This window comes from Culex pipiens, chromosome 1, assembly GCF_016801865.2.
Source record: "Culex pipiens pallens isolate TS chromosome 1, TS_CPP_V2, whole genome shotgun sequence".
Taxonomy (NCBI): Eukaryota; Metazoa; Arthropoda; class Insecta; order Diptera; family Culicidae; genus Culex; species Culex pipiens.
The window spans coordinates 73,282,954-73,294,653 of record NC_068937.1 but is presented as its reverse complement, the minus strand read 5'-3'; the positions used below and the strand labels follow the sequence as shown (position 1 = coordinate 73,294,653).

Sequence of the window (11,700 nt, the reverse complement as noted above, 5' to 3'; positions counted from 1 at the left end):
AATCAAAAGCAAAACTTGTATGTTTATTTCGTTCCCCCACAATTCCCCTTTTCCAGCATCCCCGGCTAGACTTTTGCTGTGGCTTCTTAGGAACCGTTTTCAGAACCCCGGGCGCTCAGAACTACACACCAATCTGAAGAATACCACCAGGAAGAACGCATGAGAACAGGTAGACATGTCCTCATCACGACTTCCGGTGTAGCTTTGGCTTATGAAATCAAAGCAATCTTTATAAAACTTGTAGTCTATTTTTCTCAAAATGTCCGCTGGCCATGAACCCATCATCGCTAGCGTTCTTGCCAAGGTGTTCAAGGCCCGTTACAGGATGCACATGGAAACATACCCCTCCTCACCCCTTTTTTATTAGCTAATTAACAAAAAGCGAAAACATTACTTTATTTTACTGAATACATTCATAATTTAAAGCTGTTCGTATCTGTGTTTCTTTTTCAATTTTTCGATCTGGCTTTTTTCTTCGTCAGCTATTCGGTAGTGAACAATTTGATCGCCGCAATCGCGATGGATGCTTCGTTGGAAAGTATCCCGCTAACCGTTCGGTTTCGGTTCTGGCTGAAAAAGTGTAGACTGAACGTTCCGTTGACGCTCTGCTGCATCATCCGCGGGTCCTCCAGCAGTGCCGCCTGCTTCGATACTACTCGTATCCGAGATCGACCCCGCGGCCGACCAGCATCAGCGAAGAGGACGACGATGAGACGGTCGCCTCCGCGGACAGTTTGAGCTCTTCGATCATGCGACGTTCCTCCTCGTCGGTTGGCAGTTCCATTATCGTGATGGTTGATGGTTGGATTGATTAGCTTCAGCAAAAGGATGGCCTTCTGGTTGAACATGAGCGGCTCGCACCGGATGAAGCGAACCTCCGGAGCGTGGTACGCGGCGAACATCGCAATGCGGTACTTGATCGAGCTCGGGTTGTACTCGGACTTGGTCACGTTGTGGTCGCACTGACGACACCGGAGGGATCGCTTGATCAAGAGGAGATTGTGTGCGAGTAGAACTTTTTCACCGTGAACGGTTGCTTAGCTGGTTGAGTCAGCCTCCTCACTATCGGTCCAATCCATCTGTCGACGGATCTTCGACACCGTCACCCCGGTTCGATCCGTCAAGCTCAGAAATTTGCTCGTTTTCGGTGTCTTCCGACGCAACCTGCTGCAGCAGTTCAAACCGAGTCGCATACGCGTACTCCGGCTCCGGCCACTGCCCTGTCGCCACTGGTTGCCGGCCGTAGGCGGTTCCTCCTTCTTCGACTGAACGTTCCGTTGACGCTCTGCTGCATCATCCGCGGGTCCTCCAGCAGTGCCGCCTGCTTCGATACTACTCGTATCCGAGATCGACCCCGCGGCCGACCAGCATCAGCGAAGAGGACGACGATGAGACGGTCGCCTCCGCGGACAGTTTGAGCTCTTCGATCATGCGACGTTCCTCCTCGTCGGTTGGCAGTTCCATTATCGTGATGGTTGATGGTTGGATTGATTAGCTTCAGCAAAAGGATGGCCTTCTGGTTGAACATGAGCGGCTCGCACCGGATGAAGCGAACCTCCGGAGCGTGGTACGCGGCGAACATCGCAATGCGGTACTTGATCGAGCTCGGGTTGTACTCGGACTTGGTCACGTTGTGGTCGCACTGACGACACCGGAGGGATCGCTTGATCAAGAGGAGATTGTGTGCGAGTAGAACTTTTTCACCGTGAACGGTTGCTTAGCTGGTTGAGTCAGCCTCCTCACTATCGGTCCAATCCATCTGTCGACGGATCTTCGACACAGAAATTTGCTCGTTTTCGGTGTCTTCCGACGCAACCTGCTGCAGCAGTTCAAACCGAGTCGCATACGCGTACTCCGGCTCCGGCCACTGCCCTGTCGCCACTGGTTGCCGGCCGTAGGCGGTTCCTCCTTCTTCTCTTCCTCACCAGCAGTAGCGACTACGTCAGCACGTCGACCATCCACAGCACTACGGTGGTGGGCCAGTTTCCGCCCAGATTGCTTAGCGTGTTGAGCAGAGTCATGTACGTTCCGCCGACGGCCGCTAGTTCGCGTAAAGAACGCCATCACCGCAACAAACATACTGTAGAGAGCGATCACACAGCAGCTTCATACTGAACGACTAGTGTGCGAAGCTGAACTCGGCCTGAAATGTTTAACAATTGTTATCGCGACGCGTTATGCCTGCAACTCATCTCAACAACCTCATCGAGATAAGACGCATCACCGGCCCAACATTCAACACGCACCTGTTGTTTGTAGCTGGCGCCGCGATTCTGCAACATCATCAGGATGGCCGCACCAGCCCCATTAGAATACCCTGCAGCAGGTACAGAAAGAACAGGATGGCAATGTTGCCCCAGTCAACGCGCAGGTCACTCCGCTCGTGTTTGTCCTCATCGTGGCAAAACACCGGCACCGGTTCCAGCAACTGCTCCTTTTCCATGGTCCGCTTCAGGACACCCATCGCTGGTTCTGTTTCTTACAATCATTCGCGGGTTTGTTGATTCCCGGAATCTTCCGGCCGGCGCTAACCGTGGCTAGTGGGATTTAATTTGGTACAAGGACTTATGAATATATATTTTTCCTTGCTGGCACACAGATTTACTCACCATTCCTGCCGAAACATCAAACTCAAACTATTTTTTTTTTTAAGAAAAACAACACCGAACACTTTTACACTTCTTTACCGCCCGAGCGCAACAACAACAATGGAAAAAATGGCGTCCCACACGCATTTATTTTTTCGCACACGCTCAAAGAATTAGGATGGGAAACCAAGATTTGTCAAAACGGTGAAAATGAAAAGGTGGGTTCGCGTCAATAAATTAACGAAATGTCAATACTTTAACCATCTATTTTAATATGTTAATGGTCTATTAACCTATATGTCCACCCCCTAGGTTTTAGCCCAAAACCTCACCAAACCCCGAATCCAAGATGTGACGCGACCCGTGTCGAGGAATGCATGGCTGGGGGGGTTCAACAAATTCCTAGTCGCTAACGGAGCCTGTGGTATACAGGGGCGCACCCCACACGTAATTTGCTCTTACTGCGTCACGGCAGGGCACTGGCGCAGCGGACCGCATTTCCCTAGCGACTCGTGGGATTCAAAATGAAGACAAGTGAAACAAACCAACAAAAGGGTCCCGATGCGCCCCAAGCATAGGAAAACACGGAGGTAGAAGAGGACGCAAACGTCGAAATGGCAGGAGGCGAGTCAAACGGCGGCGACACAGCAAGCGGAGGAGCGAGCGCGTTCCGTGGAAGCGGGAAGGTGATGAGATCCCCAGTGCTGAACCAGGCGGCTGCTTCGAGTCAGCAGATAGGAGTCATTGGAGGGGAAACTCCCAAGTCATCCGTATTTGAACTTCGCCGGTGGTACCCCTCAGGATGGAGTCCTGCTCGGAAGTACCGTGTTGCAGGAGGTCAGAAGGAGGGTTAACCTTCCTACGGTATTGGGGTCCTTTTCGGCATTTTTGAAAATAAAATTTGCCATAACTTTTGTTATATACATGCTAGAGCCTTCAAATTTTCTGACATTAAATTTATAGTATAAATACACATTTCACAAAACAAATAATCCTCGGACGACCCCTAGGGGAGCGTCCATAACAAAAGTTACTTTAAAGGTATTGGGGTCGTTTTCGACCCCAAACTTTAAAAAATCGTCAAAAATCCAGTTTTTGACCGATTCCGGTTCTTTTGGTCACAAATGAAAGCTTAGAACGTCCCCTTTTCGAAACCGACCCGAAATACCGGATTTGGTCACTGTGGCCACCGGGAATCGGCTACAACCGAAAAAAGGCCTTTTTGAGACCCGAACTTTGACGACCTGTATCTCCGGCAAATTTAAACCAATCAGGATGCTCCGGGTTGCATTCGACAGGTATATACCTGTACTTTGACCACAAATATTAATATCAGGGACAGATGACCTACCGGTTCTGGAAATCCGGAACATCCGAAAAGTTCATATTTTACTGTTTTTCACGTATATGTGATACCAATACTCTCTTGATAGTTGAAATTGATCCATAAAACTTACTAAAAACACAATACACGATTGCCAGAACCACTCTTGAGTGTTAGTGGCCACTTCCGGGTAACCTGGAACCGGTTCCCGGGTACCCGATGAACGGCCAATTTGATTCTTTTGTTGAAAACCCATCATGTCGCATATGAAGCATGTCACTTCATGAAATTGAAAGATATGTCCATCTTTGGTAATGCCGTTAACCGCTGAGCCATCCTGGCCAATCTGGAACCGGTTACAGGTGGGCCCTTGGGGACACTCCCGGAATATGAGAGAAATCCTATCATCCGACATATCAAACTTCATGAAATCGAAAGATATGTCAATCTACGGTCATGCCAATGTTCGCTGACCCATCCTGGCCAATTTGGAACCGGTTACTGGTGGCCCCTTAGGACCACTTCCGGAATATGAGAGAAACCCTTTCATCCGACATATCAAACTTCATGAAATTGAAAGATATGTCAATCTACGGTCATGCCATTGTTCGCTGACCCTTTCTGGCCAATCTGGAACCGGTTACCGGTGGCCCCTTGGGGACACTTCCGGAATATGAGAGAAACCCTATCATCCGACATATCAAACTTCATGAAATTGAAAGATATGTCAATCTACGGTCATGCCAATGTTCGCTGACCCATCCTGGCCAATTTGGAACCGGTTACCGGTGGCCCCTTGGGGACACTTCCGGAATATGAGAGAAATCCTATCATCCGACATATCAAACTTCATGAAATTGAAAGATATGTCAATCTACGGTCCTGCCAATGTTCGCTGACCCATTGTGGCCAATTTGGAACCGGCTACCGGTAGCCCCTTTGGGGACACTCCCGGAATATGAGAGAAACCCTATCATCCGACATATCAAACTTAATGAAATTGAAAGATATGTCAATCTACGGTCATGCCAATGTCCGCTAACCCATCCTGGCCAATCTGGAACCGGTTACCGGTGGCCCCTTGGGGACACTCTCGTAATATGAATGTATCCCTACCACCCGACATATCAAACTGCATGAAATGGAAAACTACGTCAATCTACGGACATGATGTTGTTCGCTGACCGTTGGTTGACATATCTTTCAATTTCATGAAGTTTGATGCGTCGAATGATAGGGTTTCTCTCATATTCTTGGAATGTCCCCAAGGGGCCACCAGTAACCGGTTCCAGATTGGCCAGAAAGGGTCAGCGAACAATGGCATGACCATAAATTGACATATCTTTCAATTTCATTAAGTTTGATATGTCGGATGATAGGATTTCTCTCATATTCCGGGAGTGTCCCCAAAGGGGCTACCGGTAGCCGGTTCCAAATTGGCCAGGATGGGTCAGCGAACATTGGCATGACCGTAGATTGACATATCTTTCGATTTCATGAAGTTTGATATGTCGGATGATAGGATTTCTCTCATATTCCGGGAGTGTCCCCAAAGGGGCTACCGGTAGCCGGTTCCAAATTGGCCACAATGGGTCAGCGAACATTGGCATGACCGTAGATTGACATATCTTTCAATTTCATGAAGTTTGATATGTCGGATGATAGGGTTTCTCTCATATTCCGGGAGTGTCCCCAAAGGGGCTACCGGTAGCCGGTTCCAAATTGGCCACAATGGGTCAGCGAACATTGGCATGACCGTAGATTGACATATCTTTCAATTTCATGAAGTTTGATATCTCGGATGATAGGATTTCTCTTATATTCCGGAAGTGGTCCCTAGGGGGCACCAGTAACCGGTTCCAAATTAGCCAGGAAGGGTCAGCGAACATTGTCATGACCGTAGATTGACATATCTTTCAATTTCATGAAGTTTGATATGCGACATGATGGGTTTTCAACAAAAGAATCAAATTGGCCGTTCATCGGGTACCCGGGAACCGGTTCCAGGTTACCTGGAAGTGGCCACTAACACTCCAGAGTGGTTCTGGCAATCGTGTATTGTGTTTTTAGTAAGTTTTATGGATCAATTTCAACTATCAAGAGAGTATTGGTATCACATATACGCGGAAAACCAGTAAAATATGAACTTTTCGGATGTTCCGGATTTCCAGAACCGGTAGGTCACCTGGCCCTGATATTAATATTTGTGGTCAAAGTACAGGTATATACCTGTCGAATGCAACCCGGAGCATCCTGATTGGTTTAAATTTGCCGGAGATACAGGTCGTCAAAGTTCGGGTCTCAAAAAGGCCTTTTTTCGGTTGTAGCCGATTCCCGGAATAAAAAAAAAACAAACCATCCACATTAACGACCCCCGGGTCTTTTGTGGTCTCTATTGCAAGTTTCTGCTTGAACCTAGGAGTCCGAAGGCTTGAATGGGGAGAGCACCCAAACCTCTTTCTACTCCAAGGAACCTTTCACCCCAGTGTTTGAACTGACGACCTTTGGATTGCGAGTCCAACCGCCGCCAGCGATTCCACCGGAGTAGGCTTGGTTTGGTGTGTTGTTTGTACTTATGGCATGGAGACGACTCCTACACCTGGAATTACTTAACGGCCTAACAACCAAGGTCGGGACCGATATTTTACTTCCTCATCCGATGGAAGGTTGGATCAGATGGGAATCGAACCCAGAATCATCCGCTTACAAAGCGGACAGCGTAACCATTCGGCCACGCACTGCCACACCAGAATCAAGCAGATGGTGAATGGAGTCAAGGCAGAGCGCGAAAACAGCTCGATGGTGGTTACGCCAACTTCACTGAAGCTCAGAGTTTGCGCCTTCCTTCGATTTATCTTTATAATGGCTAGTTCAATAACTGGAAATGCCTCAGCTAATCAATATATAACAAGAGATGTTGTAAATGCAATCTTTGATAATACTAAACTAAACATTTGTCAAATCAACGTACAAAGCTTGTGTGCAAGAAATCTAGTTAAACTTGAAGAATTAATACGAGTTTTCAAGGATAGTAAAGCGGATGTTGTCTGTTTTACTGAAACATGGCTTGATACCTCTATTACTGATTCTTTGATCGCAATTGATGGTTACAACTTTATACGAAATGATCGTAATAGACACCCCGGATATAACCCGCATAAAGATTTCTGATGAACTTACAGTGAATTTTAACGTTACAAAACGATAAAACATATTGTCATTTTGACAGTGTTTTCACAGTAGACAGCATCGTTTTTCAAGATGATTTGCGTCGTATTTTGGGACTTTACCATAAAAAGGGGGGTTGTCATGCGTCTGTACCATAAAAATTTCGATTTTTTTCCATACATTTTTTTTCCAAATACGACGCAATTTACTGTTTATTTATTGTAGCATTATTCATCCAAAAACTCGGCCCGACTGTGAAAAACATCATACATTTACAGTTAAAACAGCAAGCATTACAATGGGACGGTGGTTCGGTGCTCGTCTGAGAAGGAGAGGAGATGTCAGTCGAGAGGAGGAATTTGCTGTTTGAAAACCGCATGGCGCATCTGCTTCGGACCCGGTGAGATCGTTCTTTTTATGTTATATTTTGTTTTGTTTCTCGCCTTGAATTGTGTTAGTGTGATCGAGCGAAAGATCGTGATGATGTGAGAGAATGAGTGATTGGCTGTATGTACGTGTGCGTCTCCTCCCGATTACCACAGTTAACTCACAGTAGAGGTCACAGACCCACAGATCCAATTCGTGTCAAATTTAATTTTCGTATTCTGAAGTAGAACAACGCCGCGTCTTTTGCGTTTTTATGTTTTATGCTTCTAAACAGTTCACGTCACGGTCGTCGCGAAACATTCCCGTTGTCACGTTGGTTTTACCCGTATTTGTTTGTATTTTTTGTTGCTTTTCTTCGGTTAATTGTTCGGTTATAGACATCAATGTAGGTATTGCTGAAAATACTAAATGCACATTATATTTTCCCAACGATTCAGTCTTTCCACAGCCGGCTGTCTAAGAATGAGTCAATTTTAATCCAACGCCAAAATTTTCTCTTACTATTTACTCTATACAGCCGGCTGTATGAGTCTAAAACCTACTTAAAACTGAAATTGTAAATATATAAATCACTATTTTCCCCAGTACAGCCTAATAATTATTTTTTGGCAACTCCCGCTGCTTTGCGGTGAAACTTACCCAACGAGAAATGAAATTCAAGCCTGCCGCGGGCCACCGTCTTCAAGGAAAAGGCCTTATTAATCTTTTGGTACATAGACGAGTACCTGAGGAACAGGATAATAATTTAGTTGATGTGGAGAATTATGTTCCAAATTAACGAAAAAGCTTACATTTTTTTTGTACTCGACGACCTCATCCGTGTCTTCCAAGATCTCAACGATGAGAACATCGTTTGTTAGCTCTGGTTGAGGTTCCTCTTCTTGCTTCCTGTCTGACCAAAACATCCGGAGACGGATGTCCAATTTTGTTGTGCATACTGGTCCGCTGGAATTAGAGAATTTATCCTCGTTATGATTTCAACAATTGATTCTTTGAAAAATTTAATCAGCTTACCACAAAGAGAACCGCTTACGGGAACAGCATTGGTGTGGGTAGAAGGGATTCATTCTGCTGGTTACAGGTTTCACGGGGCACGGTGCGACGGATACTGCCAACAGTGACGAAATCGGCCGGTGATGAACGACATGAATGGAGAAAGGAGTTTAGGCAGGTGCAGAGGGTTACTCTGTGGTTGGAGTTAACGGTGCACATCAACCAGAGCTTTTGCACCCAGATTTTTGTAACAGACATTTTAGTATCTTCAAAACTACGGGTACTATCGAAATATTTTTTTATTCATCCCCTAAAGTACGGTCCACAGATAATTTACAACAAAGTTTGATTAATTTTACATTCCCAATATTGCAGGATTGGGTCCGTAAGTTTGACTATTTTGGTATAAGAAGACAACAACTTCCTTCGTTGCTGTGCACCCTTAATCGCTGGTGTCGTTTCTCTGCCAAATCGAGCGCCAACAGCTTCAAATGATCAATGGTCGAAATATTCCCTGTTGGAAACCAAATACAAAAGATTGTTAAAACTAGCTGCCCAAGCAAGAAAAATGCCTGCTGCTACTATTTCTAATGCAACAAGCGATTTGTTGACATTTTTCGGCATCCTCCGCAACGTCAAACCATACCAATTTGTTGCAGGATCTATTCCGGAAGAGATCCGCACCAACTTCGGACTGGTTTGACGTTTGCGGAAGGTGCTGAAAAGTTTGGTAATGTCACTGCTTGCAAAAAAAAGTGGGGTGGGACTCCGGTCTCCCCTCACGAACACAGTTGAAAACAATTCCAAGATCCAAATTTCTCCACTCTCGAAATACCTACCAAAGTTGCTGAAAATCGTCGTTCCACACCTAGTCACAATCTCGGAGTGATTCCGGCTTGGTCCCCGGCGGGCCTTTTCAACAAAACATGGTTGGGCAAGCGCCCAATAAACTTTCACACGCGATTTATTGCGGAAAATTCGACACCGAACCCAACAACTACGCGGACATGATCGAACACGCGCGAGTGAAAAAGTTTGACAGCTCGATGGTGCGTTCGTTTGAGTACGCTACATGTCAGTTGCATTGGTGCGTTCGTTTGGTAAGCTTGTGCTGCACAATAAAGCTTTTTTTTTTTTGGTAGCTGATTCACCGAGGGGTAGATCACTTCCGCCTTTATCGAGCGTTTAAGTTTCTTTTTGCACCTTTCTGGGTTCGCTACTCCTTTTTTAAAGACTCCTCCTCCTCCTCCTTTTGTGTGCCTTTTCAAGCCTTAACGCGCGTTAGCACTCTTTTTGGTTAGCCTTTCGAAGCGGTTGCACGTCATACTGCTCGATTTTTTTTTGACAGCGAGAACTGTCAAGTGCAACTGACAGTTCTAGCAGTAAATTTAATCGGGCAGTTTGTTTTGATGGAAAAAAGCAAAAGCTGTTTTAAATTTTAAATAAAAATACATATTTAGATGGTTATCTGAAGAGCAATTCTCTGAAATTTCGGTCATTCGATTTTTTTTGTATTTTTAAATCCGGCTGAAACTTTTTTGGTGCCTTCGGTATGCCCAAAGAAGCCTTTTTGCATCATTAGTTTGTCCATATAATTTTCCATACTAATTTGGCAGCTGTCCATACAAAAATGATATGTGAAAATTCAAAAATCTGTATCTTTTGAAGGAATTTTTTGATTGATTTGGTGTCTTCGGCAAAGTTGTAGGTATGGATATGGACTACACTGAAAAAAAATGATACACGGTAAAAATTTTTTTGGTGATTTTTTATTTAACTTTTTGTCACTAAAACTTGATTTGCAAAAAAACACTATTTTTAATTTTTTTTATTTTTTGATATGTTTTAGAAGACATAAAATGCCAACTTTTAAGAAATTTCCAGAATGGGCAAAAAATCTTTGACCGAGTTATGATTTTTTGAATCAATACAGATTTTTTCAAAAAATCGAAATATTGGTCGCAAAAACTTTTCAACTTCATTTTTCGATGTAAAATCGAATTTGCAATCAAAAAGTACTTTAGTGAATTTTTTATAAACTGCACCGTTTTCAAGTAATAACCATTTTTAGCTAACTTTTTTGAAAATAGTCGCAGTTTTTAATTTTTTTAAATTAGTGCCCATGTTTGCCCACCTTTGAAAAAAACTATGGGTCGTATCAACAAAGTTCAATAATGCAAAATATAGAGAATTTTCTCAGCCTTTCAAAAATATTTTTTTTTAAAGTGATTAATTACAATAGAAGGATTTATTTTTGTAAATGCAGATGATCAAACACTTTAATTTGACGCAAATAGAGTCATAGAGAGTTGAATTGAAAATTAAAAAAAAACACCGAAATTCTTAAAATACTCAACAAATTAAAAATCTTAAAAAACTTCAAAAACTCAAACTAATTAAAATACGCAAAATAAATTAAATACTTCACAAACTCAAAATATTTGAAATACCACCGGGTCCGTCTGGGATTGAACCCAGGCCATACTGGGATTTAGAGGCTACCACGCTAACCACTAAACCACCGGACCCGGATGAAAAAATCGAATATAGGGTTAATTGGGGCAAAATGAGACCTTTCTCGGTGTCTCCGGCACGTGAAACCTTCACCAATCGATTTGTCATAGTTTTTTACATAAAGTTCACTTATTTTTAAGTCTGAAAACCTGCGGCACTTTACGATGTGGAGCAAATTAGATGAAAAAATCGAATATAGGGTTAATTGGGGCAAAATGAGACCTTTCTCGGTGTCTCCGGCACGTGAAACCTTCACCAACCGATTTGTCATAGTTTTTTACATAAAGTTCACTTATTTTGAAGTCTGAAAACCTGCGGCACTTTACGATGTGGAGCAAATTACATGAAAAAATCGAATATAGGGTTAATTGGGGCAAAATGAGACCTTTCTCGGTGTCTCCGGCACGTGAAACCTTCACCAATCGATTTGTCATAGTTTTTTACATAAAGTTCACTTATTTTGAAGTCTGAAAACCTGCGGCACTTTACGATGTGGAGCAAATTACATGAAAAAATCGAATATAGGGTTAATTGGAGCAAAATAAGACCTTTCTCGGTGTCTCCGGCACGTGAAACCTTCACCAATCGATTTATCATGGTTTTTTACATAAAGTTCACTTATTTTGAAGTCTAAAAACCTGCGGTATTTCACGTAATGTAGCATATAATATAAAAAGGTTGCATTTTAGGGGATATTTGGGCAAAATGGACCCTTTCCCAATATCT

General features: G+C 43.9%; 2 pseudogenes; both read right to left on the bottom strand.

The window, feature by feature from the left end:
• On the bottom strand, positions 1-1,297 carry LOC120431165 (dynactin subunit 4-like; annotated as a pseudogene).
• Positions 1,014-3,769, bottom strand: LOC120431164 (uncharacterized; annotated as a pseudogene).
• Positions 3,770-11,700: the final 7,931 nt, after the last annotated feature.